General features: G+C 28.0%; 1 protein-coding gene across 5 annotated transcripts in view; it reads right to left on the bottom strand.

Annotated features, from left to right (window-relative positions):
* LOC107169961 (uncharacterized) overlaps positions 1 to 20,825 on the bottom strand; it is a 232,760-nt gene that overhangs the window by 116,310 nt on the left and 95,625 nt on the right. For 4 of the 5 annotated variants that reach the window (XM_089219649.1, XM_089219650.1, XM_089219647.1 and 1 more), the window contains one exon: positions 5,469 to 5,506. The exons of the other annotated variant lie outside the window; for it this stretch is intronic. The gene's annotated coding sequence lies outside the window, so the exon portion shown is untranslated. The remainder of the gene's footprint in view (positions 1 to 5,468; positions 5,507 to 20,825) is intronic. 5 annotated transcript variants of the gene reach the window in all.

A 20,825-nucleotide genomic window follows, 5' to 3' on the forward strand; every position in this document is an offset into this window, starting at 1 on the left:
GTAAGTCTGGAGAAGAAAATCTGCATGAAATAATCTAGTTTAGAGGTCCTGCCTGGTATTTTTTTAATCATTGTATACCACAAATAATATCTAATAAAAATAATTGATATTGTGATGTATGAGTAGTTGATGAGGGCAAAACACCGTTTATAATCAATAGTATAAGTTGATAATAAAAACTATTTTTATATTGAACCTATAAATGTATGCAAAAATGTAATGCAAATGTTTGTGGGCAAGTTACTGTTATTGAAACAGATATATTATAATATACATAGGTATAAAATAATAAAATATGAGAAATAAGAAATATGGTCTACAAAGTTGGCACATTATTTTTGTAATTTACTATTATAGAGGTTTTACATGATAGCCTATCTGTCTCTGCTGACATATATTATACATTACTTATAAATAATTATGTTATAATCAAACTGTATACAATACTATATAGCAGACACCTATATAATATTATATATATATACCATTGTACTATATTATACAGAGGTAGCTTTGCCGGCATTCAATTTACTTCGATGGAGTTCTATATATTGTATACATATTAATTCGACCGTATTAAATAGCCAGTGATTTACATCGCGTTTTACATGTAAATCAGCCGAGAAACTCGTTAGGAAGTTCATAAAGACGTAAACAAACGCGGTGGAGGTGCAGCTACAGACCGCATTAAAAATCGACCAACGGAGCATCCGACACCTCTCGCGCGCCTTCCTCGCCAACATTGTCTCGCATAAATTTCACAAAAAAAAAAAATTCTATGCTGTAGCTGGGAAAAACGCGCATCTTGCTATAATATAATATTATACGTAGGTATCATAGTCTCGTTATTATATTGTGCAACACTATATAGCACCGCATTATATATAACTTTACTAGTTCAATACATATACAGGAAGATCCATAGACGTAAGTTGTAATAATTTTAAAAGTTAAATTTTGTGTTTTTAAATCATTTGGACTAAATTTTATTAAAAACAAAAGTGTTTTTAGGTGCATATGATCAAGTCATACGTAACTCGTACTTAATAAAACTTTGAATACTTAAAAAAAAAAACAATTATCTATTAAATTACCTAATGTGCTGCAATATTTATGATTCACCAAAATTTTTTTAGAAAACTATTCTATACTTAATCTAAAAAAAAAAAAAAAAAAACGATTGAAATAAAAACTTACACCGTCTAGCAATATTTGTATACTAAAAATAATTTTTTTTTAAACACATTAACTTGTCAAAGTGTACAGTAGGTATTATAGTTTTGAAGTGAAATTTACTTTGCAAAATACAAAAATTCATATTCTCAGTTATCAGAATCACTCTGTATATAATATGTGCATCGTGAACCCACCGTATAAGTTTATTAGGAATATTAACATAACGCCAGCTGCGGTTGCGGATGTGATGACACGATATATCACGAAAATGGTATACGTATGTGTAAGTTATATACAAAGTTTAGACTGATTTTTTAAATTATATTTAAATAAATATATTATTATGTAACTTAAGACTAAAAAAATAAAAAGTGACCTAAGTGAATCTATTTTTTAAGACCTTGTGATCGTATCAACGTTGTACCAATTTTTTTTTATTGGATAAACTAAGGATTGGGGAAAATATTATTTGTATCTAATCATACCGATAGCGAAATGATAAATCAACTGCCTACCTGCATATTATGATCATTGAGTTATCTGATACACTAAATTGAAAGTTTAAAATTTAATTTAAAACAGAATTTATGATATTATATAAATTTTTCAAAATAACTAATTAAATTCATGTTGGTTTCAAATTTTTAAGAATTCAAAATGTGTATTTTATATTAACTTATCTCTCGGTTTATCTTCAGCAGTAATAACTTTAATAAATTAAGAATACGTTCTTATAAAAATACCATCTGTACCATAAATTTAAAATAAATAGGTAGGTATACTAATTAAAAAAAAAAAAACCGTGAAATGTTGCTTTCTAACACGAGTAATTCATAAGTATAACACTACTACAGATAATCAAGATCACGATACATATCAACGTTTATAACTTAAATGAGAAAAATCTCAAAAAATGTATTCAAAAGCCCAATCATCTCAAAACAGTGCCCAAAAAACGAGAAGTGATTTTAAAGTTTCGAACCAGTAATCCTTAATGGTTGACTTTCAGCTTGTTGAGTCTTCGTTCAAGTATAAACGACGTGGTTGTGGTGTGAAGAGGGGTCAGAAGAGCACTCCGTGCGTATGCGTGTACACAAAGGAATTTGTGAGACGACTGTAAAAATGTCCATTAGTTTTATATTCTACATAATATATATTATATAATCGTAGGAGTCGTATCAGTCGCCGCGACTATTGTGTGAAACTATTGGTCCCATTTGTATATTACATTGGTCGTGTGTGTACGTGTGCGAGCAAGCTTTGTTCGAGGGGTCGGACCCATGTCGATTTCTGTAGACGTTCGACAGTCGATTGGATTATGGCAGGCAAAATCGACATGGACATGGTGCAACAGCCACTGCAACGCCGCGCGCCGCCGGAATGTCATCACTCACACACTGACACTGCAGTCGGGTAGTCGGGTCTAGTGACCGACATGTTTCTATAATACGTCCTACCTACTATGGAGAATAATACACCAAATGCATGCTATCCCGAGGCTTTTGTCCTAAAGCTAAACCAAAAACGGCCTGCACTATATCATTCATACGACTGACCTTTATTGAGTTCCACCGATCATAATGTCTAAACTTTTAGGTGGATGTCGCGGCGTACCGTTTGTTTTCTCTTTCGAACTCACGTGCAAATTTATGTTTAGCAAAACTAATCCTGATTAATTACTTTTAATATTAGAACGAATTCATCTATTATCAAAATTTAAACTATGATGAACATTACTTGTGTCCCGAAGTTTATATTTACAATATATTAATTTGTATAAAATGTATAAGTATTTTTAATTTAATTGTTTACAGATTGTAAATATTTTCTAATAAAATATAAAAAAAAGTATTTTTAAACTGTAATAATTTAAACGCTTAAAACTTATACAAGGTGGTTCAGTAAGATCCGAAAAAAAAATCATGCCAATTAAACGTATGATAAAGATTGTTAATATTATGTGAGAAGTAAATAATTTAAGAAATATACTCATCAAATTCTCAAAAATCATATTTTTAAAAAATGTAATAAGTTCCAAATTAATTTAACTAAAAAAATATTGAATTTAAAAAAAAAAAATTTTAAAAATAAACTACTTGACTTAAATAAATCTTTTACCATCAAAATTGTTCTTATAATCAGTTCACAAATAGGCAATTTTGAATTGATCCAAAAATATTTTTAAGTTTTTTTTATTTTCGCAATTTTGCACATTGGTTAGAGAAAGAAAACAAATAGTGAGCTGATATGCTTTTAAAATAAAAAAAACAAATCTACATCATACGGGAATATTTTAACCATTTTATATACACACGTGCAAAATGTTCATACAAAACTCACTCGCTAACGGATTTTGTTAACATTCGATGGCTATCTTATAGGTACTGCAGTTATGCGAAATTCAATAAGTTGAAACGTTAATTCAAAAATGAAATGCCATGTTTTCGTTCACAATTATTTAAGATAGAACGTAAAAAAATGATTTTTACAGTTTTATTAAATAGCTGCACGAATGAAATACTAATAAACTTGTTACACAAATTTAAACAATGACATAAATACATAATAGAATAAATTATGAGAACAAAATCATATTTTGTTTGTGTAATTGATTTTCGAAGTTTATTCAGATTTTTTTTATGTATTATTACATATTATGTACCATACAATATATCTAATTTGTTTATTTCGATATGGAAACTGTCTGATAATGGTATGTTATATCTAATGTACGAACTTGGATAGCATTTGCCTTTATTTTACCAGTTAAAAACGAAGTTTTATCAGCCACAAATGTGATTCATATGACTTAATAGAATAAAATGTTTACATTTAAATTAATCATTTTATTCCACTTTTAAGATAATTTTTAAATACCTATATTCTCTTTTTCGTTATTTTTAATGGTATTTTAGAATTTTAACCAATTTTAATGAATTCGTTATATTTAAAAAATATTCGTATACACATACTAAAATTATTTATTATTTTTTTTTTTAAATAAAATTGAATTCACACTTCACGAGTTGATGTAGAAAGTTTTTTTTACATTAACATTAATAAATATAAACAAAAATTTTTTTATGATTGTTAGAGCTTTATTGTTTTATTTTCAATGTTCTTTTGTATGGTTCCTTAAAACTCCAAAATTTGTACTGAAGTATAAGACATTATAACTTTATAAGTACCTATAATAACAATGATGCTGCATATATAACTTACAAAACGTAGGTATGTGTTGTTTGTAAATGTTTTTTTATTTTTTAATGTTACCTCTTTTCCAGTTTTTATGATGTGGTGTATTACAAGAACCATATTATATGGATGAATATTTAAATAATTGGAAATCGTATTACAAATTTTACAATGCCAATACAATTAATCAGTTGGTACGCACAGTATAAATTAACAACTCCCTATGATAATTGGATTATTGTAATTTCCACGCATATAAAAATATACGTAAATACTGGGTCTAAAATATAATTACCATCTAACATTATTATAAAATATACAGAGCATACATTTTTGTAATGCTAATGATATATATAAATAGCTAAATTTCAAAATTAAATTAACAAAAATAAGTGAACTAAATATATTTTGTCGCAATCATACCCAATCTAAAATTAAAATTATATACTTTTTGAGTAGATAACAAATGGGGTTCTACCTTAACCCACGTGTAACATAGGTAGGTATTCGGTTTTATGAAAAATAGTATGTTGATAATTTTTCCAGTATGTAAAATTTTTGAAATATACATTTCACACTACTTTTCATCAAAATACTAAAATTTTTTTTTTTAAAGTGTTTCTGACATACAAGGTCATCGAACTTATTGATATAATAAAATTAAAAATACTAAAAAATCCATTACTAAAAACGTTATAGTTTTTAAAAATATTACACATACACCGAACTCCAGCCATGACCATTAAAGTAAAAGTAAATAAATCGTTTGAATATAAAACAATAACACAGCAATCCCCCCCTTCACCCCCCCCCCCCCCCACACACACACACACATACAATATTAATCAAATAAAAATGAAATTATTTTCACGATATTAAAGTACAAGTTAACGACCAATGCTAATAACAAGAAAGAAATCTATAGAACCACTAGAAACTCTGTGTATATGTAGTATGTATACCACACACTGACACACTATCACCCTGCATTTAAGTTTTAAGTTTTAAAATCAACTGAACATATAATTTGTTTTTCACTGTACATATATAATAGCAATACGCATTACGTATATGTATAAACGCTCCGCTGTACTTACATGATACGTGTTGAATTCGCAGGATATCAGCCACCGAACTGTAAAAAAAAAAAATATATTTATCATCTCGTATATTTTGATAGTAATATTATTTCTCAGTCGACGAGATAGACTCGCGTAAAATAATAATTACCATTACGGTTTTATTCGTGTACACGAGACGCGTTACTTCGAAATGAGCAAAGGTTCTGCAGTGTATAATAATTTTGCGACACATCCCGCGCGTAAATATTATATATTTTATATTACATTATACACTACTCAACTGCTGTTGTATACACTGGAGTATACGATTTATGAACTACCAGTAGGTTGTTGGGGGGGGAGGGTCGGGTATGAGTGTTTAATGGCGTTTACGATAAACTCGAGCGGGGAGGAGATTCGTATATGTGCGTACAGGTATATATATAATATATATCCGAACGAACAAACATGGCATAGTATAAAACGTACGCCGTACATCTTAATTACCTAAGTGAAACTCGAAAACCCTCGAATCGGAATGGTGTGTATGATTTACATATTCACAAGATTGTTTGTCAACAAGAGACTTCGCGTGCAAATATAATATTATGAAACTGTATGTGTGTGTGTGATATTATAATATTCAAACGTATACCTATATAATGTGTAAACTAAAATGTATTTTTGATATGGGTAGGCATATATATATTATATATGTAGTTTTTGGTGCGATTGTTGACGGTGGCGGCAGGACGATAACTTAATAATATATTATTTTATTTCGTGTGACTTTTCTCGGCACGCGTCACCTATATATAGTGTGCGGTTCCGTAATACGTATACACTGCAGTGTGTACACCGCGCTATACATACATTTTCAAACTTGAAATTAAATCATAAGGAAACGAGAAAAAAGGCACGCGCGCTCGACTCTCGTGTGTCAACGTTCAAATATATTATGTATATATATATATATCATACACCCACGGCTGTGAAGCTCGCGATTCATTCATACGCGAATAATAATTGCTACTAAGTTAGTGTGTATACTGTGTTCTGTAACCAAAAATCTTTTCAATTCTTTTTTTTTTCTGTTATCTATCTTTCGACGCTCTTTTAAGTTTATTTTTTCTCCACACCGTATTTTGCGTTTGAAAACGAGCAAAAAAAAAAAAAAAAAAAACAATAAAACGATAAGCGTTTTCAAGTTTCTAAAGATGTGTGTTCATTTGCAATCTCTTTAGAAAAAAAAACAAGCTTTAGCGAAAAGTTTAGTTCAAAGAGCCCGAAACTTAATTGTGTTTTTTCCCGCGAAAAACTAGTTAATTTAGAATAAGATAAAAGCGGGTCAGATAACTCATTTGAAATGAAAATGTAATGGTGTGTTGGCTAACGTATGAGTAAGTCTATTTTATAAATCGTATACAGTATATATGTACGACAAGTTTAACAAGAAAAAAATATGAACGTACTTTATCATTAAATTACGATGATATATAATAAAATACTATGGAAGTTTTATATCGGTGCACGGGAAATGTCAAAAAATTAAATGGAAGAAGTATATTTATGTATATACATCGGTCTGATATTATATATAATTATGTTTTCATATAATGGATATACCACCTATATGTATACCAAAAGGCTAATGATAAATTTGATTAATGTATTCTAATCCCCCGGCAATACTCTTTACAAATCTTACTTACATTATTACATTTTTTACTATTACTAATGTTATTATTATTGTTTTATTTAATAAAAATGAGAAAGTGTATATAGGTGGTACACTAGCTGGTACCTACATATATAATATTTTCATAGATTAAATTCACATATACATATATAGTACCTACTACTTCCATAGGAATAGGTATATTTCTTAACAATGATGTACATTGTAACAATGAGTGCCCCGATTATTGATCCAATACTATTACGGTACAGTTGACCTCCACAACGAAAGTCCAAAATCCGTATACATATACCTTTCCGTTTTATTTTTTTTCTCGGTTTCTCGCTCTTTCTCTCTCGTTTTAAAAACTGGACTTTGGCCAGAGATGGGATGAGGGTTAGCCGACTGCCAAGTTATAAAAAAAAAAAAACTTTTTACTTTATATTTTAAGGGTGTTGGATAATATGGTGTTTTAGGGAGAATATCATGTCGTTCTCTATTGACCTTGCTTGTGTTACAGTCCAGATTATATGTGATTATTCACCTAGGGTTGGCCAAACTTTGGGAACATCGACTGGAAATGGGACAGAGTTCAGTATTGCAGTCGCCAATAGCCATTATCAGCTTCCGGTTTCCGCGTTCTAGCACAAACATGTCTTCGACACTATAACTGCTATACGCAGAGAAAGATAAGTCAATTTATTTCAGCAATCTAATGTAACAATCTTAATGCCCCAATCACGAGATTTTAATAAATTTAATTGAAAACAAAAACTATCGGAAACATGAAAATGAACACAATTGTTTGTATAATTTATAAGTTTATAACATTGAAGTACCTTCCAATTGTTTCAAAACAAATTTCGTATTTATAAGTTAATCTCTTAGAGTATTAATTCAATCCCTATTTATATATTACTCTAGATTAAATATATATATTTTTTTTTTTAAATCAACTATTATGTTGTTTTTTTATAATAAAAAGTATAATAGGATTTAATGATTTTAATGATTTTAACAGACGATTAACGGCATATTAACGTACAATAGTTATTTTGATTTATTATTTGAATCAAATTCCATGATTTGTTTGAATTAATATCAATAATCTTATCATTGAACGTCTAATTCTGTATTTTTATTTTTATCTTCGTAATAGTAATATGATAAATATTTATATCTACATATAAAAATAACTTTTGTACCATTGTATTTTAATACAAATCAAATGAAATATATTTAAGTATCAAAATTATTTTTATGCAAATACCATTTTTATGTCTCACACACTAAATAATATAATAATTGTGTTATTTGATAAGTTAACAAGAAGCCCATAACTATATTATATTTATTATTAATAAAAACTGCCACTGTATTCGTTAACCATGATATAAATAACTTTTAAACATTTTCATTTATTCCCATACACGTTTTATATTTCTTGTTTCAGTTCTACTTAGTACTTTATTGTGTACCAGGTAAAAAAATAAATGAAAGAAGAGCTGTTCGTGTTTTAACAAAGGTTCGAGTTATGTATTTGATTGGCTTTGTTTCAAATACACCATTAATAAAAAAAAACTCCGGTCGTGGTCTGATTGACCCTGCTCCGACACATACTTTAACAAAACCATTATAAAAACCAACTAGTTCTTTCGCACACGAAATGCGATTTATCCCAACAATACCTACTTGAGCTGCACACAAGTAATATTTTTCTAAGGTTCAAATCGTTAAAACAACACTATAGTAGTATAGTAAGTTATACATTATCACGATAAAATGGAATTTCCGATGAAAATAGTTTAATTTTATTTAAAATCATTAATATACAATTCTATAAATTATAGAATACGATATAAAATTATAGTATTAGTAGGCAATTTCAATAATTTTAAATCGTATTACTAAATCGTTAATCATACAGATTAATACCAATGAATTTCCATTAAGTAATATTAAAAAACATTAATTCCAACATAACAGTTTATACGGTCCCATACCGACCATGAAGTTAAAATAATATGCGAATAGATAAAATTAATTATTGTTTTTATTAACATAATAATATTACCCAACTAAGTCTATCTAAAGCGAAAGCGAAATTAAAATTCAAAGTAACAACTACTATATAAGCAATACTACGTGTAAATTTACATTCAAATTAAATAATAATTATACGAAAATGTTTGTAATAGTTCCAAGAATATTTTATACAAGTAAGTTTAGGTACAAAGGCTATGTGGTTAAATTAAAACATTTATACTTTATTTAACAAAACATTTCGTTGTTTTTATTATAATGCCAAACTTTGTCTAATTTTCTAAAATTACGTTTTATCTTAGATTTTCTTAAGCTGAAAAAAAAATTTTACTTTAAGAATTTTCTTCAAGAAGCTCATTTATACAGTAACTGATTAAACGTTTCGTTCTTTTGTATGAAAAGGCGATAGATCGACCTGCTGAATGTTATGGGCGTGCAATTTTTTGGACGAGAACCAACGACCAAAACTTTTTCTGTCTACAGATGGAGGGTGTGTGAAGGGTTCATTTGGTGCAATCTCAATCTCAATTGTTATCCAACCCAATTTACTGCCCACGTTTAATATCAGTATTATATATATATATATATATATATACAGGATATAAGGCTTCTGCAAAGGCTTATGTAGTTATATGAAAGAATAAAATATAACTAAATTTATCTGTAATTTATTTTACGTCTTTTTCATTATTTTTCGGTGCAAACGGAGACACAGCTGACATTTTATGTAGCATTATTTACTCTATAATATTTTCTATTTTATTTCATTGAGTAGGAGTTCAACTATGATATTGTGTATGTTATATGATAATATAGAATAATAATACATTTAAAAATAAAAATCAGTCGTATTCAATCACCGCAACGATGAAAAATAATATGGAAATAATGAATACCTTCCTTAATGTTACACATTAAACCAAACTACGTATTGTTATTTTTATGAATATTATTTTAAAACTAGGCACGAATTATTAATAAAAAATATCAAAAAAATACATATTATTATATCTTAAACTGCAGTTGGTTAGGTAGGATGTTCGTAAGATTCAATAACTGTTCATTACCCATGTGTGTCAAATCCACAGAGTAACCAAACGTATCAGTAAAATCATATCCATTTTATGAAATTAGATCATACAACACGTGAAAAGTCGTTTTTAAGTTCATATTATGTGTACACAAATATAATAAATTTCATGAAACAGAAAACATTATTGTATAATATTGATGTAACCTTTTTTTTTTTAATAAATTTACACTATATTGGGTAACTTTTCTTAAAATTACCATTGGAAAATAGAAATTGCACACGCTAAAAAAAATCACGTCCAGGAAAATTTCACTAACTTTATAAACTCAAAACTGTTTTTATTCTAGTGATTGTATAACCTACGTACATGAATACAATATAGTATTCAAAATGAGTGATACTATAAGTTGCATACAGTTCAAATATTTTATTTAAATCACTTTGGATGAGGGCAATTTCTCGTGAAAAATAGTATTGTTTATAAAAAAACTAATAATAATACACTAATATTAAAATTTAAAGGTTATTTAAATAATATTACTGAACATAACATAATATTTTAAGTCGATAATTATTAACATGAATAAAATACACGTGTTTTAATTTCATTGCTAAAATGCAGCTAAAGGTATCTATTCTTAGTGCAACATTATTTTTTTAAATTCTATACATAGCTATAGTATAATATATTGTTTCTATTATTCGTACAATACAGTAATTATTATAGTTTATTAATATCCATATGATAAAAAGTACTCATATTATACTTAAATATTAGTTTATTACATAGTAATTTGTAAATCGATCTATGTAACTTTAAATTCCAATTAAATATATTTAGATTTTTAGTTGATAAAGTTACAGACTTCAAAACTTCAGATATCTATTTCTATGGAATAAGAATTGACAGGTAAAGCTAAATAGTTAATTTACATACTGTCAATAAAAATCCAAGCGTTATACTTATACAAATTATACGCTACTGAGTTCCTACCCAAAAATTATAACTTATAGATACAGATTACACACCACTGCCATATATTTTATATATAATCCAAAAGCTAATTTGATTTTAATTCAATTCATAATTCTGATGGTTTTATACAATTTCATAAACATATTTTTTATAGAAGAATTAAACCTTTTGATTCGTACATGTCAAACTAAAAATATGATGCGACAACGGGATCTCAAAAATGTAATAACGTGGCAAAAATGTTATGCTTTAATATTTTATCGATTTGAGAATATTATGGTAGGTTATCAAATTATATAATAATCAAGTACGAGTATATTATACGTATACCGAACTATATTGTAAATAATAAAACAACATAATGAAGGTTTATTAAAATTGGTATGTGAAAGTATAACAAAGTCGCAATCAAGTCAGTGTGGTTTATATACTCAAAATAAAAATATATGGCGTTATGGTCAATAGTGGAGAAATTTTATTGCATTGTTCGAACGCAAAATGATACCAATAAATCAACAGTAACATACTACAGACGATGATTATCAATAAAAATCATCATAATGAATACGGGTATAAGTTTACTTTTTCAATGCAAACAAATGGTCGAATAAACATTACTAATGAATATTTCCTTCGATTATGCGTATTAATATAATAACGAAATATTTATTTATTGATTTTATTGTATTATGATACGCATATAAATACGTACATACTAACCCATGGAGTTACGAAATCCAATTATACAATTTCGAGTGCATAGTTCATTAGAATAAATCTGTTACACGCACCTCTCAAAACGAATCACATAAGTACTCCAGTATATTGTTAAATAGGCCAGGGACATCATTGATTCAACAGAATCATTGTTAAAAGAACAAAAGAAATTTCGGAAACGTTAATTCAGATACACAAAGCCATGATAATGATAAAATAAAACGATTTAATGTAATATTATTAATAGAACCGGAAACCATTTACTAAAAGGTCAACGATTATCAAAACGGAAAATTTGAAAATGAATTTCAACTAATAATCTTTAAATTTCCAGGAACATTTTTCATTACATTTAAAGTTAATATCTTTCATGAAACCTGGCAGGTATATTATATTCATACAACGATTTAACTAAATTTTTAATATTTCTATATCGCAAAATGTATTGCAGCCGCCAGAAAAAGAACAATTCAAATGACAAATTTACAATAAATGTTGCAAACAGAATACTGTGGGTCTGTGAGGCATGCAATGTAATACATTTTTAAACAACACAGTTGATCTATGGAAATTGAGTATTGCGCTATCTTATATTATTTGAATAATCTAAACATTGTAATCTATCAAGTATGAACTTAATTCTATTTTTGTGAGGTAAATTTAAATTGAATTCACAGCTTGGAAAAAAATCACATGCGGTCCATACGCTTCATTTGAACTAACTTCATTGGTATTTAATAGATTATATACCTACTAACTTAGGAATCAAAATAACTGCATTCTAACATTTCTAACTAAAAAGTATATGTATCATCAGTTGTTTTGTCAGCTAACAATAATATTGTAAATTTCTTAAATGTGAAACAAAAATTTAAATTTAAAAAAGCAAATAAGAATTACATCAAATTAAAATTCAAACCATCAATTATAATAATATCTGTTCTGTATTTTATTCAAACAGAAATAAATTTTTGTAATTGTAAAAAAATAAACATAGTAGTTTATAAAATATACTTAAATACCACCACCATAGGTATACAATAAATATGCAATATAGATGCGCACTTGCGTAATAATAATAAAGCTATATTAGCTTGAAAAAAAGATTGTGGAACAAAAAAAAAACCATTAACTAAATGCGCCAGAGGACACTTGTCTCGATACTTTATGAGTCTTTTAAAAGCCCGATGGTTGTATAAACAGTGTTGGTAGTAAATATATTAAATAACTATGAATTATTATACAGAATGATTATTTTAATAGTTAACAATCATTCAGATAAAAATTATTGGACGTTTTATTAAATAATTTTTCACGACAATTATAAATCACAAAAAATCATATTATTCACTGTTTGACATTTCTAAATAACATCATACATTTTTAATTTCAATTATTCCGAAACGGAATATTTTACTGAAGAATATTGGCTGTTCAAAAAAAGATTTATTTTCTAAAATATTACAATCAAATAAGTACAGTGCTCGCTATTATTTGCAAATTGTAAATTGTAGGGAGTATTTTATGCTCATTACAACCTAGTGATAACTGATAAGGATAACTTTCATTATAACTTCCACCCTTCCATTACCACCAATCAACTTACATCTCCAGTTCTATGAGACAGTTTATTGATAATGGATTATCGTTGTATTCAAAACTTATAAATTTATAATAGAGATTTCATTTTGTATCTTAGTTTATCCACCCCTCATTATTTCACCAACTTAATTTTAATAAAACCCAAATTATTATTTTTCTCATCTCGCTCTTAATATTGTCATTATTATTATTAAATTAGGTATAGTTATACCATGGATGTTTATGTATGCCATGTATTATTGTTATTAGGTACTATTATTATTATTATTATTACTATCATATTATTTTATAGTAATTTTAATACGATAACTATGCGTAATATTAAACAACGGTAGCGAAGACGGTTTTAATGCTTTTTTTTTATCATCCTTCCCCCGACTTCGAGCTCTGCTACACCAATAGACAAACTATATCAAAAATTACGCAGAACCAAACGAATCATTCGCACTAAGGCACCGCAGAGGGATGCCAAGTGTTTTCCCCATACTGTTAATTACGTCTCAGCGGTGTGCCTATATAGATACTCGTTTCCTCGCTCGCTAGCCCCATTGCGGCCATTACAGCTCCCATTTCGGCTTCGTTTCACAGTAATAGTATCTAATAACTGCCGCACCTTCCCCTTTCCAACGCAGTTTTCTTTTACTTGTCGTTTTAGTGGGAAAATTACAAACTCCAATTTGCACCATTCTACAGCCCCAAACCACCACCGCCATTATGTGATAATTTATCGCCTCATCGGTTTTGTCTCCATCGATAACTTTTTTCCCAATACACTTAAAAACGTTTACCTACTGTATATCATACACAATAAAAATTGATCATAATATTTTATATATACATCTTCTTTCCTGCAGGTTTTTCTAAACTCAAAATGATAAAAACTACATTTATATAAATATAAATACTTTTAATTATAATTTTTTTCCATCAAGCATACAATATTATATATAAGTTGATTCTTAGAGCAACACAACACATTTGTTTTTTTTTAATCATAAATTTATTCAAATTCGGATTTTTAGAATTTTTATGTGTGCTCGTAGACCATGAATTTTTATTTTTATTCCATTGAAGGCGTGTGGCGTGTGGCGTGTCCTATGGTAGTAAAAACTTCTTATTTAAAATCTAAATCTTACTTTTTTCTTGTAAACCATTGTAAATTACAAGAATTTTTAGAAAATAATTATGATCTACATTTTCAAAAATAAAATTTGATTTACGACTTACAGGAAAAATGGACATTTTAATTTGAAAATTTAAAATTTAAATATTATAAAAAACTAAATAATTATAAATAACATGATCCTTAAGTATATACTCTAAAGTATCAAAAACTAACATTTAAATAAATTCGTTATTAAAGAAAAACAATGGAGGTTATAATGCTAGGCAAATCACCTGTAGGTAATTATAGAAGTTGTAAACTATAGTCAGAAGGTGGTTAGAGGGTTTCCTTTTGGTTGGCTATGCACGAGTAAATAAATATGCAAGATATATAATATATATATAGTGATATATGTATATTGCTATCGTGGCTAATAATTGTTATCGTTATGCTCGAAACGAACATCGTGAAAACGGAGTTTAAATATGTATTATTCACTTGCGATTTTCGGTAAACAAATCGTGGTGTAGAAAACTTCTCGAGAAATATAATAACTTTCCATTTGTGGAGAATTTGTTTACTGGAGAAGTTTTTGTATCAGACAACAAAAATTTCACCGATGCTCCGACTACATATATTCCATAGTTTTATTCATGTCTAAACGAAACTTGAGTCGAATGGCAACGACAGACGTTCATATAATTGTTGAGGAATTTAATTTTTCCTGAACATAAACAATACTGAAGCTGTAACGTTTATACAAAATATTATGTTAATTAGGTATCTGAGTGATTTACTATGCCCCAAATATTTTTATAGGTCATCGTCGGTTTTACGAAAAATAAAATAATTACAAACACAGTTACCTAGGTATACAGTATGAAATATTTTATTCATTAAAAATCGTAAAAAAAAACTAAAAACTTATAACATTAACCTTCTAATATTATTAAAATATTCTGAAAAAGTAAAGTAAATATATAATATATTTTTAATGACAACTGATATTTTTTAACGATAATATTCATACAACTACACAACAATCACACAAATATAAGGTATTCGACGATCAAAATCAGTACTAAAAATTGGTTAACACTTTAATATAAACTATGTTTACAGTACGTGTTCGACCTCCGTCCAAGACACATGTGTGTTACATATTTATTAGCTTCCGATAGCACTATATGTATAATTTATATCATCATAACATTGACATTAACCATCGGGCAGGTATGTATAACTCTTTATCTTAACCCGTAATATTACTTAATTAAGCCGCCCGTGCATCCCAGCGCAATTAATCGATAAATTTGCCACGGCAATTTTGTCAATCATGAATTCCCAAGAAGAAAATATACAATTTACATTTCAATTAAAAACTTTCGCCGAAACCACTGCTAACACTAAATTTCCCAAAAAAGAACAAGCCATTGGTTTAAACACTATCAATGATATACCCCAAATAGAATACATAAAAGCCCTCTGCAAAATTACACCAATAAAAAATATCGTTTGCATCTCGTATTTCCAATAATCGTTTCTATGTTTATTTTACGGACAAATGTACCTACCGTTGATGAACTAATTCAAAAATTTTCTTGTATAACAATAAATGAACACCTAAAACCTTTTCGTCTCAGCGAGCTTGCTCATAGCCAATTAACATTGAACTTAGCTATCTTGTAAGCATCAAACCCCTCTCATTATTTTCAAAAACTTTTTGCATACTCAATAAAGCTTCCCTTTTGGGTATACGTATCACCAGGTGATACGTATAATGTCAAACCTTTAGAACTATGTTAACAGTCAAACACATAATTGCGGAGTGTTTATTGTACAACCAAGAATGAGTTGAGCACAGGATATCACACAACCTGGACTCCGCACTCGGTCTCAATCCAAAAAATAACTCAGATTTTTTAATTTTGTAAAACACTCCAAAATTATACGATTATATACAAAAAAAATGCACAATCCCATTTTATTTATAACTCATCTTAGTAAATATCGTTGTAAACATTAATTCGTGCATATCTTTTGACTTTCTGTAACTAATGGCCTTTGCTGTCGATGTTTTTGTTTTGTGATCAATAATAATAATAATAAAAAAAACTATGCTTACAAAAAGTGAAATTGAATACCTAAAAAAGTATAAAAAAAAAATATTAAATCACTTAAAAAATGTTATATTGCTTTATTTATACTATTTAAAATCTGAGAGTAATTAAGTTATGGAAATAAAATATCTGATGGAGATATTAAAATTTCACTAAATTGTATTAAAAAATATTTGATTATAAACAACGGAATATGATTATAATATTTTATTTTGAAATAAGAAAATAAAAATGCATATTTATATTTTAAAGACAATTACATTGACTTAATTTACTACAGTTTACAAAAGTATTCAGTTTTTTTTTTTTTTTTTGTAAAAACCTGAACGATCATCCATTCGAAATTTATCAAAATTATTTTAATATTTATTTATATTATTATTGTTAGATTATTTTATTAATTCAAAATTTTAAGTTTAGTTTTATTTGATAAAATATAATATAAAAATAAAGTTAAAAGAAAAAAAATCCGACGAATATATTTCTCGATTATAAATTACTATCTTTATTTCACAAAGATTTTTCGGATGATTAATATAATCATTCAATGAATTATATATTTCTATATAATATAATGAATAATGTAAAATAAACCACCAGAGTACTGCTAAGTTTTTAGATTAGGTCACAAAGTTATTAATGACTTATTCATTAAAATTAAGTGTATGATGCATGAAATAAAATAAAAGTATCTTCATTATATCTAATATCTAGCTCATAAATCAGATTAATAATAAAAGATATGACGAGCAAAACTGTATCTTTATAAAATATATTATTATAAACACGATCATGCAACAAAATATATTTTCAAGTGAAAATAATATTGTCGACATTTGCATAATATTATATTAAACGAAAACGAAATTCTCGGACGCGTAATATTTATATTATATAAAATATTTTGCAACATAAATAAATAGACTGCAGATAAGTAAAGTTTGAATTGTATTGTTTATGAATAAAAAGGGGATATTTTTACTATACGTGCTATTCTATACCCTAAAAACTCGTAAAGTTTAAATCAAATTTTAATAATATAAAAAATAATAATAATAATAGTAAGCTAACAAATAAATAAATAAAATTATAATAATAATACGCGCAGCGTATACATTATATTATTATTATATATTGTACATAATTTTCTTCCTTTTCCACAAGCAAAGGCCTCATAGTAATAACATGTTTGCTGTGCACGTCGAAAAGAATACTATTTAATATATCATATTATTATTATTATTATTATTATTATTACATAGGTACTGTTGCGAAATAATTTCCGGAGATAAAACACCGGCGGCGGGATGGTAAACATAATATATCAATATCAGCACCTCCTGTCTACTATACTACACGAGCATCGCTTTTGTTTCGAATATAAACATGTATAGTTGGGTACCGTCGAATTTATGGACGAAGCGATGGTGGTAAACAATAATATTACGGCTGCAATAATAATATTATATTTGATGCCGTTAACCGTATGATAGACCTCTTTACCTCTACTACTTGGGGCCGAGCGGTTTATCTATAATAATTGTATTGTCGTACACAACGAGTACACGATAATGTGTGTGCGATTTTCGCACCTCGACAAATAGAGAGCCGTCTTTAGGATCTTCGAGACACGGGCATAGTAAATATCGCGAAGCCCAGCCTAAATTTCTGTACCTAAAATAGTGACGTGAAAATATCTAATTTTTTACCATTCATATTGAAATATATTAACTGATTCAAAATTAACAGACTTTCTGTCTATGTTTTGGCTGAAACAGAAAAACAGTGTGATCTGAATAGCACCGAAAATGCTATAAAAGCTGATATGTATGTTACCGTATTTTTAGATATATCATGCATATTACAAATTAATTGTAACATAAGTTTGATAATATATATTTTATTTTTATCCAAGTAGCAAATAAAGTAAAAAAAAAAGCTGTATAGGTTTCTGAAAATATTACTATACTCATTGATTTGTTCAATCAAATTTTCCTTATTACCATATTATAAAATAAATTGACCAAAATTGATACTATATTTTACTCGTTAGGTCCAATAGATCCATATTAAGTATACCTATTACCCATGGCTACTTTATAACTCTATGAACAATCTGAATGCTATGAAACAATATAATTAATGGTTCAGCAAAAAAATTTCAAATAAGTATTTTAGTCATGAGGGTTATTATAGGGGCACTTGCAGCCTAAAATCCCCACTTAATTTTTGTTTTATGCACGATTGCACAAAAAGCGCGGATGCAAATAACAAAAGTTAGGACGCTAATTATAACAAACTTAATATTTACCGAAAAAGCTGTTCTTGAAAATGACAATGGTAGGTAAAGGGTGAATAATGACGTACAGTCGTGGACCCTAGACATTGCTGTGTATATCTCTTAAATGCATAATAAAGTAGTAAATCTGGCTCCGATGGCGTGTCGATAATAAATCAAAATCTACATTGCTCACGGCGTGTGTATAATATATTTTAATAGTATACGCTGCTCGATGACAACGATTTAGTAGACTGGGCTCGAATTAAACCACATGACGAAAACGATGAAAGAATAAGAAAATATTATACATATATTATTATAGTGAATGTGCTTGGTGCGACGGATAGGCATTATTTGCAGTGGATATACGTAGGTAATGCGAATGCCGTGGGGGAGGGGGGACGAGAGTTGAAAGCGTTATAATAAAGCAATAATAACGGTTGCTCCATTGTGCTTAAAAATCCAAACCCTTTTTGGACTGTTTCCAAAGCTCGGCGGCAACGGCGATGACGGTGTCTACGGCGGTATTGTTTTAATGATTCAATTAACGTCAACCGCTGTTGAAAAAATAATTATAATGCCGTATATATATATTTAATATGTATATGCGTGTATGTGCAGTGTATATGTGTTTGATATTAATATGTATATACGGAGAAGGTCTGTATATATATAAGTACATACACACATACATAAAATACGTGAAAGGGACGATGTTGCGGACGCGGCGAAATACGTTGTACTAATTAGACACAACGACGACGTTATACGCGGGCGCTCGAGTACGATTACCCAAAAACGTTAAACGCCTACACCATCCGAACTTTTTGTGTTGTTTCGCGTTTAATTTTATATGTATGCATGATGCGTATTATAATATAGTGATAATAATATACAGAGTGGGTTATCACTTTGACCGCCATGAGATCCACAGCTGGGTTTTTTCTTTACCACATCAAAAGGGTTTTTTTTTGTGTGTTACTTTATAACACAAATTAATTTTTTTGAAAAAAAATCGTACAAATTATTTGAAACCATATTAACAACAACGTTTTAAATACCTTTCTCGTGCTGTTAATAACATATCTCTTAATGAATCTCCAGAATAAGATTGAATATTGAAACCGTACGAAGTTATCCACTAAAGTAATCAGTTTTGATACTCAACATTGGCACTCGTGTAGATATCATACTTATTCATTGTGTTATATATATATATATATATATATATTTATGTTATTGCGTTATAAAATTATACAAGCTATTATAGTGATGGTACAATAGATACCAAATAACTATTTATTTTAGCCATCATGATAACTTGTATAACATTTTTATAAAGACCTACGATAACCTACTTTTGAATATCATAATATTAATTTCTTCTGTAGTGGCTTATTAAAAAATATCACGGCAATTAATTTGAAGTTTTTCGGGATTACGTAAAAACAACTTAATCATTTGAAACGTATTTAAATATTTGATAATTGTCAACAATAGATACATTAAGTAAATTTTAGTTTAGTAAACTGTAAATTAGTAAGGTAGTCAGACGTCAGACACTTCTCAAGTTTTTTTTTTTTTTGATAGGTGTCATTTTACGATTGACACTAAGATAATGGTTTCCTTGGTATTAAGGGTCCTATCAGATGATCTAATTTTTCCAGCTAGTTGCAGTTGTAGTTTCTTAGCTTGATAAGCATGCCTAAGCCGGTGAAAAAACGGATGGCAGGCGCCTAAAATGTTTATGGTCATAAATAATAATAAATTTGTTTTATCTTTCTATAATAATTATAATAAATTAATTTCAATTCAAATTTTTTTTTTGCATCAAACTT

Source organism: Diuraphis noxia, unplaced genomic scaffold, assembly GCF_037042655.1.
Source record: "Diuraphis noxia isolate RWA-SAM2 unplaced genomic scaffold, SU_Dnox_SAM2 contig0002, whole genome shotgun sequence".
NCBI classification, from domain to species: Eukaryota; Metazoa; Arthropoda; class Insecta; order Hemiptera; family Aphididae; genus Diuraphis; species Diuraphis noxia.